This window comes from Mastomys coucha, unplaced genomic scaffold, assembly GCF_008632895.1.
Source record: "Mastomys coucha isolate ucsf_1 unplaced genomic scaffold, UCSF_Mcou_1 pScaffold15, whole genome shotgun sequence".
Classification (NCBI taxonomy): Eukaryota; Metazoa; Chordata; class Mammalia; order Rodentia; family Muridae; genus Mastomys; species Mastomys coucha.
The window spans coordinates 109742616-109755038 of record NW_022196897.1 but is presented as its reverse complement, the minus strand read 5'-3'; the positions used below and the strand labels follow the sequence as shown (position 1 = coordinate 109755038).

At 39.7% G+C, this 12423-nt stretch overlaps 1 protein-coding gene across 10 annotated transcripts in view; it reads right to left on the bottom strand.

Annotated features, from left to right (window-relative positions):
* Sema6d (semaphorin 6D) overlaps positions 1 to 12423 on the bottom strand; it is a 558298-nt gene that overhangs the window by 501604 nt on the left and 44271 nt on the right. For all 10 annotated transcript variants that reach the window (XM_031371714.1, XM_031371721.1, XM_031371727.1 and 7 more), the window contains exon 2: positions 1758 to 1877. The gene's annotated coding sequence lies outside the window, so the exon portion shown is untranslated. The remainder of the gene's footprint in view (positions 1 to 1757; positions 1878 to 12423) is intronic.

The window sequence follows — 12423 nt, the reverse complement described above, 5'->3', positions numbered from 1 at the left end:
TTTGAATCATCTTCTACCTATTACATTAGAATTGCATTTCTCACTAGCTGGTTTCCCAAATTCTGAACACCACTTCACTTCATCCAGATAATTCTAATTTTTCAAGCCATGTATAGAGCTTTGTGTGTTAAGTATTTCCTGTATTTCCAGAATGTTAAAAGTTCATATTTTAAGGCTTCCAGAACATCACATGTATCTAGTAATCATGAAACCATTAATGCCCAACATCTTTAAAGATCACAACTGCTATATAATGTTTTAATCACAATTCTCTATAAATATATTTATAAGTGTACATTTATACTATGTATAATGCATTTACATAAGTGGGTATACACAAAGTCTAAAAAGTTTCACTTATTTTGAAAGGTTACAAGTATTTTCCTTATTATTACTGGGGACTGCTTTTATACTGATGAGCCATATTATTTTTTTAAAAAGATATATTTCGACCCAGCATGTAGTTAGACATAAGAATCCCAATAACCTTTCTCCTCCAGGCCCCAGAGCAAACTGTCATTAGATTGTAATTTAACTCAATATCTGTTATTTTTGCAGATTTAACAAAACTTCAAACCTGACCCCCCAAAGTCTGCATACATATGCATATGCCCTATGGCTCCCTCTTCCTTGCACACCAACCATAAGTCATTAGTTTGAAATCTTACTTGATTGAACCTGACCCTGGTCTATGGCATTATGCAAAAACAAAGGCGCAACTGGGAAGAGAATTCTGCATGAACAGCTCAGCTCTGAGGGTCCCAAAGCTGTTCACAACCTTGGTAAAGCAACTACAGGAGCAAGCATGGTGAACTGAGCAAAAATAGATTGACACCTCAAAGATCCAAGTTTGGATTCTTTAATAACACAGGGATATAAATAATAATTTTTTGTAGCCATGGGTACCTAATCTTCCTGTGCTACCTCTCATCTGGCTATTACCTAGATTAATTTTGTTGCAACAGGACTATGAAGAAAGAACTGGTTTACAGCATTTTAAAGGTGTAAGTGTGGTCAGTGATATACCCAGAAACACATAAATAGCCAAAATAAAAATTCATACTCCTACAAATCTAACTTTAGACCCCAGCTCCTTTTTGGTACCTCTTGGTCAATAGTGGGTAGTCTAACCTTCTACGAACTTGGAGGACCAGAGTCAGAAACATATAAAGGGGAAAATAATGTCATAGAATTTTATGAACAAATTTTACTAGATCCTTTGAAGTAAATTGTTTACAATGAAGATTATAATGGGAAAGTATGTGACCAAGAACATCTATAATGTCCTTAGAGCCAAAGAATCATTTGCCTAGTAAGCAGTGTTTGGTCTCCAATTTATTCTTAATGGTTCTTCCCCCCAGACTTTCCTTTATCTCATTTCCCTCTTCATCATCTCCTTTCTTTGAAACCCCATTCTCTATCCCTTCTTCTCTAGGTCTAGATACACACACACACACACACACACACACACACACACACACACACATATCCATAGAATACCTGAAGTATTCCCTGTTAATAGCCTTAGAATTTATTTGGAAGTGAAATACATAAAAACCAGGTAAGAAAGAAGGAGACAAGTGTGTGGGAAAAAGAAAGAGGGACACATTCTATTACAGTGGCAAGAAGACAAAAATGACCTTCAAGAATTAGATGAAAACACAAACGTGAATTCACCTTGGATCAGTTTCAACTCTGTAAAGATATAAATGGCAATGGCCTGCACACAGCCTCCTGGCAATGCTGGCCACACTTACCCCAGGTGCACACTGCCTTTCTCTCCTTTGATTCCAGCCGTTTCTTTTGTTGATGCCTTGGGATGGCCTCTGGTTTTCAACTTTCTTACTACTCCAAATGGTCTTTGCTTCTTACAGCACCTACCAGAATAAGATAGCAATGGAATCTGAATAATAACAAAACAAATACTCCAGCAGGGTCATTTAACTCTAGGCATGTTTTCTAAATGCACATTTTGGTTTGCACACTGTTCTTTGTAAGCCTAGAGAACACTGTCATTTGCATTCTAACCCAGGCTGTACCCCTGCCTTGCTGGGAGATAGATGAACCTCTCGTTCTTTTGGTGTTTTAATTTCCTTGGTGGCTAAACTTGAATCATCTATCCAATCTACCTTTGAGAACTTCTGAATGGATTATAGTGAAATCTTTCATAATGCTTTGGCAAAAAAAGATTTCTCTCTGAACCATATTGATGTTTTCAATATTCTATTTTCCCCAAACAGTCATCAATAGGACTCACAAAGGAAATATATCCATATAATTGGATTAATTTCTGTAAATCCTTGGATGATCTCAAAACGTTTGGCCATGACTAATCAATGAATTTGAATTTTTGGCAACTGGTAATCATGTGCACATTTCAAGTTTCTGCCTTTTTCTGCAGAAAACAATCTGCTTTAACTCATTTTGAGAATATAAATGTTAGTATGCAGCAGTATTAGAATACTAGTTCATTGGACTAAATTCAATCATGGCACAAGGAATCAAGATGCAAAAACAGCCATATGGATGCCAAATCAGGAAGTAGTCCAGAGTATCTAATGTCATATTGTGACAAGGCTGAGGTTGGAAATGATTTCTTAAAGAGTCTATAGTAAACGGGACTGATTTGACAGGTAAAGTGGTAGAAGAATAGACCATCCTATAAACTAGAAGTTCTGTGCCCAGTGCTGTATTGCACCTGAGTATTCAACCCTTATCTCTACTCTATTAATGATCCACATGCTACCAAAGACTGATTGGAAAGCCATGGAGGGAACAAAATGTGTCTCTACTTAGTGGACTGGCTATCATCAAAGCCTAGATACTTTATTAGGGTCCCTGTTCAGATGTTGAGTCAATAATTTTATAGGTCTACCTCAGTAGCAAATACCAACTAACTAGCTGACTACTATGTGTTCCTTTGTAGGACAAACAGTTCTTGGTAGAAATCCTGAACTGGAGCAGTAGGAAATGAGAGGAGCATGTGTGTCCTCTCCTTTGGGAAAACCAAAAGGGAGAAAGATACCAGGCTCATTCCAGCCATACAGCATGTAACTGAGGTCAAGGTTTAGAGTAACCCCCCACATAAAAGTGACAGTCTGATTTACTGAGTATTTGTGATGTGGAAAGGAAATCAAAAGAGACATTACAAAGCTTCCTGTAACCTACAAATGTTCTTGTCACAACTTTATGTTTGAAATGAAGCAGCTGAAGCTTAGTAAATAATGACCATAGAAACACTAGGACAGATTTACAATGGACTAGATACAAAATCTTTTCCTATATATTACTTACATATATTAAGTACACATTAATAAAAAATCCCTATGAGGTAAGTATTAGTGTCATATACATTTACCTTGTGGAAAGCTGATTTATGAGGTATTAGAGAAGTACAAGGTCACATGACTCCCAGATAATACCTTCAAATTTCAAATCTAGTAAGATTGGCTCTAACAAGGGGACTCATAAGCACTGTTTTCAATTCTGTGTTATACAGAGGAGTGAACAAAGAGAGATCTGAGGCTAAGATGTGCATTCTAAAGACAGCATGTTCTTCATGTCTAACTCTAGCTGCTCTTACAAATAAAGAACTGACTATTTGGGGGTGGGAATTATGTTGAAGGATGTGATCATTTTATCATGTTTTAAAAAAATTCTCAGTTGAGTTTCTTATTCATCCCTAAATATTAAAGAATACTAAGGAATATGCCAAACACCTTCACTGTTGCTTAAAATCATAATTCTTCTCTTGCCTTGTCAATTGACTTTGGGTAGGCTCCAAAGCTGAGTCTGGGCTCATCACTGATGACCCAGAGTTAGCAAAGACAACAGAACACAAGGACTGAAAAACCTGTGTGGCGTCTGCAGCAGTGCATACTAGTTGACATTAAGATACAGTTGTCTCTTTGTCATCTTTATTTGTCACCTTCAAAAACACACTGAACTTCAAGCATGGGCAGAATACTATGATATGCACTTTGCCAACACAGGGTCCTCTGCCTTAAGGAAAGCAAGATCTACTGAGGAGTACAAACATACTGATGGCTAGGAATAATTTATATTGGAGCAAGGAAGAGGACTTTTGTCCATGGACTTTTCATCCATGCCCAAGTTTCTGCTGTGTGTGAGAAAGTTAGGACAGGCTCAGATACACTTTGGGACTAAATCAAGGCACATAAAAGTGAGCTATGGGGCACTGCAATATGCTTAACCATCATAAATGAGTTTCAGGCAACTCTGTGTACTTCTAATGTGCCCTGGAGAATTAGGCAGATTGTTGTTGTCATCCTTACTATCTTACTCTCTAACTACAACTACAGCATCTTCTCTTTGGTGGGCTGTGTCCCTGAGAGCAAAATAAACTCAACAATTTCTTCCTGCAACATTTATTAATGCCTTCTCTACTTATTGTTTGGCAAAATATGACAGAAATAAAGAACACATTATAGTGAAAAAGAACATGAACACACCAAAAATATCTAGCGACTGTCAGAATCCTGGTGCCATCATCATTATCAATGATCACACACGTGATAGCCATGTGCCCCAGCATCCTTTTTTACCGCTAATTTCACTGAAGAGGTGTGAACAATTCTTTGGTTGCTACCCATGAACTCATGTGAATTCTGGAGTTGCTCAGTCTCAGTGTACACAATAATAGCACAAGGTGATATGCAAGAGCACCCTTCCAGAAACAGATTATCAAGACCTCAGAATCTTTCCTAAGATAGCTCTGTGCTATAATCTCAAATGTCAAAGACTAGGAGAATTTAAGCAGTTTTGATTGAAAGGAGTAGATAGAGCCCTCTATCCAGTCCTTGTCTCACATACCAGCACAGCCCAAAGCAACTCTAAGAAGCCTCTATGTTTGTACAGCACACTTGAAAGTTCTTGATCCAGTACACTTTGCAGAGGAAGGCCCATAAAACCAAGCCACTTAGAGCAGCAGTGGCCACAGAACCAGAGGCAGAGCTGGGACTGCCATTCCTACCCCTTAGCCCTCATCCAGTGATCTTTGTACACTGCATCCTGCCTCCCTATTGAACACTATTTAAGGGTCAAGTAAAGATAAGTGTTTATTCAGACAGCTTGCTCTCCAACTAACCTCTGAGGCTGCTCAGTTGTTCCTGGAACCACACTATGATAAGTAGGTGGAGAACTTGCAAGAGGACAGATGATGCAAAGGGAAGAGCATTTCAGAGTCTGCTTTGTGTTTCAAGACCAAGACCTGGTGGACAGCAATACCAAAGCCCAAAACTGAAATTCCTTGAGCTCTGCCAGAGAAAAATTAGTCTGGCCATACTTAGAACTTGGTCAGGGTTGCAGAAAGTATACCTGCCAATTTCCCTCGGTTAACTTTATCCTTAAGCAAGGTCCTGAAATCAAGGCAGTGCCTTTGAGCCACAGGCAGAACTCTTATTACTACCAAAACCAAACAGACAAAAGAAAACAAACATTGAAATAGTTGTATGTTTCGTGCTCTGTGTGGAGTACAACAACAACAACAACAAAACAACCCAAGAATATGGCTAGACACCCATGTGACTCCCTTTCGGTGCTAAAATTGAACATCCAGTTGCCTGTCCCATTCCCCAGCAGTGATGATGTCCAGCACCACTGTCACTGGCTTGTGAACAAATCTGCTCAGTAGCTGTATAACAAAGTGAGCTTGTGAGAGGATCCGATGCTATGTCAGGATTCTGGGACAATGAAGGGCAGAGTGGAATCCTGGCCCTCGAACTGTGCTCTGGGCTCAGATTACTTCCCAGTCTGCATCCTTCCTCTTAGAGGAGATGTTTTCTAATATTCAAAATAGGTAGTCTTTCAGCACATTCTTACTGTTTTCATAATGGACCTGGCTTTGGACTGCCATACCTACAGCAGCACCTTCTCATGCAAAATGTGATCTGGAGCCACATCTCAGCAGCTAAAGGCAATAGCTTTTTTTTTTTTTTTTTCACACTCAAACAGCACTCCGAGGAATGGGACACCTTTTGGCACCCAAGTGCACCAAGCCACCAAGCATGGTTCATGAACAAAATATATACCGCCCTGCCCCCCCAACACACATATGAATGTACGTGAGCGATCTGTCTTCCTTGTCACCTTTACCGGTTGCAGAGGTTTATCTTAAAGCTGTTAGATTTATTTTCTCATTGTTTTCCTGTATATTAGAACGTTAAAAAAAAAAAAACCTCCTTTATACACACACACACACACACACACACACACACACACACACACACAAATGGAAGTATAATGAAAAAGGTTACATTTTAAAACTTTTCTATACATTGGTGATTTTGTTATTAACTGTTCTGTCATTGTCATGAACTCTATAATGTACAATGTGGTAAACCATGACATCAAATGTTTAAATTCCATTGTGTTCAACATTGGAAAAGCATGGAGACATAGAGCTAAGAATCCCATGTGACCCTCCTCTGTGGTGGCACTGTACATGTCAGTGGATATGACCCCATGCGACCCTCTGTGGTTGCACTGTATGTGGTAGCAGGTGCGACCTGTTTCTCCAATAGCACAGAAAGAGATTGACTATTCCAACCATCACATTTAGATGTGAGAATGGCTGATTAAGGAAACCCAAACATACCCCTTCATAAAAGTAATTTTAAAAATCTATTAAAAACTATGAGACTCCACAATGTCAGAATTTTGAAAATAAAGGTGTTTAAAGTAACTCTGAAATTATTCTTTTAAGTGGTAGGAAGTAAAAATTTGTGCAGTGGATACCTCTGTCTTCTCCCCTGCCTGAGATACCTTCACAGTAGTCCCAAAAGCAACGATAGGCTGTGTTCTAGAGGGAGATCCTGAAGGGAGTTGAGAGGAATAAACTGACCAGGAACTCCTTGACTGAGGCTGAGTGGGAGCCTGCTCCCACACCTGTCTTAGGAATTTACCTACTCTATTTACTTCCATGGGACACTGTCCATAACACAAATGGGCCAATGTATTAGTCTCTTTTTAAACTGACTGCTTTCACAGAGCCTGGAAGCTGGACAAAAGTTAGTGCTTCAGACTTCTTAGGCATTTCCTAGGCCTGCACAGGACCTTACAGGTGCCCAGAACTATGGTAGGATATGCCCCCTGTAAAGCACCTCCCTCCAAGCCTTTCTTCTCAGTGTCTTACTTAGACTATCACTTGCCCAGCTGTCATCCATTCATTTCAGGTCACAAACAAAGAACAGGGTTAGGAACTTCCCCATCAAGGTCAGAAGCAAGGCAAGTAATGTCAGTTCTCATCACTCCACTCAGCAGTAAGGCATGGAGAGGAGTAACTGAGAAGGACTGACGCAATGGTATTAGTATTTGCAGATGAGTTAATCTTATATGCTGAAAACCCCAACATTTCATGGAATTCTTGAACTCAATAAATGAAAGATATACACTAAAAATAACATCTTTTTTTTCAAGATATATATATATATCCACATATATATATATATTTCAAATAGTTTACTGTTAACAAACATATATACATATATAGGTATATATATGTATATATGTGTGTGTATATATACATATACCTGTACATATATATATATATATACACACACATATATATATATATGTTAACAGTAAACTATATGAAAAATAAATTAGTACTGAAAGGAATAAAATACTTAGGAGTAAACTGAACCAATGAGGGATAGCTATATATTAAAAACCAAATAATATTGAAAGTGATTAAATACTTTACAAAATGGAAAGAATACCCATGTTCACGGATTGGGAGAGTCAATAGCATTAAGGAGGCACTGCATTGCCTGTATTGATCTGCAGACAGAATGTAATTGTTATTAAATGCTGTCATTCCTGTAGGGGCAAGGTGACCCTGAAATTGACATGGAAATTCAAAACATTATAATAGACCAGCAATACTGAAAATGTAAAACAAGCTTAGAGGTCTTAAAAATGTCCTGATTTAAAATCTTATAGTGAGGCACAGGCATAGAGATACAAATGGAATTGATGAGTAGGATTGAGTAACAAGAAGACCATAAGCCTGTGATGAGCTGCTTTTTAATGAAGTGTGCCAGTATCATTCAATTGGGAACAAACTGAGATTTCAATAAAAGGTGCTGTCGTCACTCAATATCCAAAAACAAAAGTGAGTTTGGGTTCTTATCTCAAACTGTACACATGCACATGTACACACACACACACACACACACACACACACACACACACACCACTCAGGATAAATATCTAAACATAAAAGCCCAAAGCACAATCTTCTTGGAAGGAAACATAGGCTTCCAGCATGTGTCATGACTTCCAGCAATGGCTTGCTAATCAAGGTACCACAGCACAAGCAACACATAAAGTGATTCCATCCTTACAAGTCTGTGGGAGCGAGCCCCACATCACTGCTGAAGAAAACACAATCCATGAAATGGAAGAAGCCCTTAAACAGTAAGCACCAGTGAGGCAATATTTCTAGACGGCATAAAGGATTTTGAGCTACCTTCCATGGGAGAGCTAAGCAAGGTCTGCCCCACTTTCCAAGCCCTCATTTCTCCTAAGCTTGCTGGGGGAACTGCTGCATGCATTAGGCTTATTTACAATGGGTGAGGAGTTATAGGTAGGAGCATAGGAGACATTAAGGTACCCAGGTTGGGTTGCCTTCAACTAGCAGTAATGATGGCTTTCCCAGGGATGCATAGATAGAACATCCTCTCCTTATCATCTCTCACCTATATCCCCCAGTCTCTCCTCCAAGAACCCAAGGCCTCATGTAATTAAGGCAGAATTGCATTCAACAGATTGGGAAGGGTGACTAGATACTCAGATGAGACTGCCATGTTCCCTCTACCCTCTTTCTTTCTAGGAGGTAAAGCAATTGTTTTGGTGATTGTGCTGGCTGATTTCGTGTGTCAACTTGACACAAGCTGGAGTTATCACAAAGAAAGGAGCTTCAGTTGAGGAAATGCCTCCATGAGGTCCAGCTGTAAGGCATTTTCTCAATTAGTGATCAAGGGGGAGAGGCATTGTGGGTGGTGCCATCCCTGGGCTGGTAGTCTTGGGTTCTATAAGAAAGCAAGCTGAACAAGGCAGAGGAAGCAAGCCAGTAAGAAACATCCTTCCATGGTCTCTGCATCAGCTCCTGCGTCCTGACCTGCTTGAGTTCCAGTCCTGATTTCCTTTGGTGATGAACAGTAATGTGGAAGTGTAAGCTGAATAAACCCTTTCCTCCCCAACTTGCTTCTTGGTTCATGATGTTTTGTTCAGGAATAGAAACCCTGACTAAGACAGTTATGCTTCTGTCACTATGATCAAACACCATGATCTAGACAACTTATAAAACAATGTGTTTATTTGGGATTATTTTCCAGAAGGTTAGACTTCATAATGGGAGGGCAAAGGCATGGCAGAAGGAACAGCTGAAAACTCACATCTTGAGCCACAACAGACACAAAATACACACTATAAGTGGCCTGAGTCTTTTTTAAGCCTCCAAACCTCTCCTAAGTGACATACTTTCTCCGGCAAGGACATACCTCCTAATCCTTCCCAAAGAGCCACCAACTGTGGACCAAGTATTCAAATTCAGGGAATTATGGGGAACAACTTCCACAAACCACCATGGGACTCAAGAAGTCCAGCTATGATGAGTTCTTGTGAGCAGGCTCCCCAGAACTCATAAAGATCATGTCAGTTTGGCCCTGAGGACAGTCCTTTAGAACTTATACAACCCAATGATTAAAAATAGGAACACTCTGACTTTAAAATATGGGAAGAATTTGAAGCCATTTCTCCAAGCAAGATACAAAGAGATGAAAATCAGCCCAACCAAGTGTGCTTAAAGTCCTTGTCTATTAGAGAAATGGAGCCTAGACACACTGTAAGACACACAGCATCATGCCCTCTAGGTTGTATTTAATAAGACAGATAAAACCCACAAAATACCCAGTGTTAAAGATACTGTGGAAAACCAGAACTTCTCTTTGCTGATGAGAAAGTGACCTAGTCAAGTTCCTGAGGAAAACAACTTGATCATTTCTCAAAATTTTCAGTATGATCTACCAGCTCCATCCCTATGTGTCTAACCAAGAGACATGTCCACACAAATTGTCCTTAGAGCTAAGTGATAGAAAATTCATAGGTAGAGGCTAGGAGATGGCTCTCTGAGTAAAAGAGCTTACTATGTAAGCAGGAAGACTTGAGTTTGAGTCTCCAGAACCCATAGAAAAGCCAAATGCTTAGTGTGGACTCCTGTATTTCTAGTGCTCCAGTAAGGATATGGGAACCGAAGACAGGATGTTCTCTAGAAATATGTGAGCCATATGCTCTGGTGTACACCTTGGATAAAGACAACAAAGAGTCCCTGGGTCAAACAAGGTGGAAGCTTGTCTTCTGACTTCACTGTGCATGCTGTGGCACACATGTACTGTATACCCCCCACACACACACACCTCTCCATTCATTAACTGATACATATTGCATGGGTATATGGATGAATCCTCAAAATACCATGTTACACCCAAGGCCACCGACCATGGATTCCATTTCAGTAGGATCTTCAGAAGTGGGGAATACAAAGAGACAGTGAACACAGGATTGGTCTGGAGTTTCCCTCTAGGTTGATGGGAGAAAGAAATTGGAAGAGGTCACCAACAAGTATGTGGTGGGTTTTTATTTTTAGGGTCATAAAAATATTTCTGGAATTAAACAGTGCTGATATTCATACATTATTATAAATATACTTAAAAAAACACTTAAAGTTTTATACTTTAAATTTAGTGATTTTTTTTTCTTCTTAGAAAGTTTTGTCTACTATCAATGCCAAAGACAGATTCTTGCTCATCTCTAACCTACTGTTTAGATTTTTAGAAACAACAAAAGCAGGGTAGGTATTGCATTCATTTCTTGTTGCAATTGACATCTCCTGAAGGGATAAACTGCTGGGACACAGTTCCATATAATGAAAAATAAAAGCATTGTACTATGAAGAAAGCAAAAGTAATTACAGATATATACAATCTTAGCAAATGGCCAATTCTAGAATGTATATGAGTCAAATTTCATTTCCTGGAATATCTATGTGTATTTAAAAGTATCCCTGCCTGTCAGGAGTAGGAGTTAAGGTGATGGGATGCTGATGGTGATGAGTGCATGGAAGGCCTGTGTTGGTACTGAGGCCAGAGCCCTAGAAACACACAGAGGGCAGGAAGATTCAGTGCTTTGATAAAGTGAGGCCTGTTTAAAGTTGAGGGCCTGGGAAGTGGATTTGAAAATCAGGTCAACAATGGCCAGCTAAGGGTTTTGAGAGGTTTCAGTATTCATCAGGAGATACTGGTCAAGATCATTCTGAGGTATGACAGATGAGGACGGGAGAACTACCTTCTCAGAGGATATCAAGACTTCAATGGATAGAAAGGAGGAAAATAAAGGCTGAGAGTGAGGGAGTGAGGGGTGAGTAGTGAATAATCAAACTTTCTCCTTTGCACATACCTACTGGGTTAACTTGAAGAACTAAGTTCTTAGCTTCGTAGGAAGAAGACTACAGGAGAGGAGAAACACAAAGACAAACAGAGAGAACAGAACGCCTGCTAACATCTGACTGCTGGTGTAGATTTATTTGCAAGTACATTTAAGCATTATGCTAATTACTCATGCATCAATCATCTGTATTTTATATAGAGAAGCTCAGGGAGCTATTGTCTTTCTTGATGGTTATTGAGTCAGCATCAGAGCCAGCTGGAGTGCTGATTAAAACCTAGATTGCTGGCCCCACCCGAGGTTTCTCAGTGGCAGAATTGGATGGGTCTAAGAATGTGCATGAATGATAAGTTCCCAGGGATGGCCGACAGTTGCTCAGTTACGGACCAAAGGCACCTTGAGAACCACTGACTTAACAAGGCAGGGTTTCAAGAAAGCAATCTTAATGCTTGTGGAAGGATGGAGGGAAGTAGAAGGGTCAGAGCATGTGCCACGGCTGTTAGGTGCTGGGTGCAGAGTGGAAGAGCGTGAGACAGGCCAACTCTTGCATGCACACAGCTGACTCCAAGTGGACATTTGTATGCTTTTATACCAATTAGTAATGCCATTTGAATTTCTAGACTAATGGTTCCTAAATGTAGCCATGGCAATACAGGGTTAGTAAAAAACTATGTGTATTAGTCTTATTAATAGGTACAATGAAAAAATACATAAACAGGGGTTAAACTAAGTGAATGGAAAGCATCGTGCAGCTCTGTGATCCAAGGATTACCAGATAAAACTTCATGGAATTGCTCGATACAATTCTTCTTTCCTCTCCAGTGCTGAGGACTGGATCCAGGGACCTACCTTTGCCTAGCAAGTACTATATATACCACCCAGCTAAATCCCCAGCCCTGCTCAAAACAATCCTTAAGGGAGAATAGCTTTAAGAAAGGTCTGAAGTCAAAATGTATC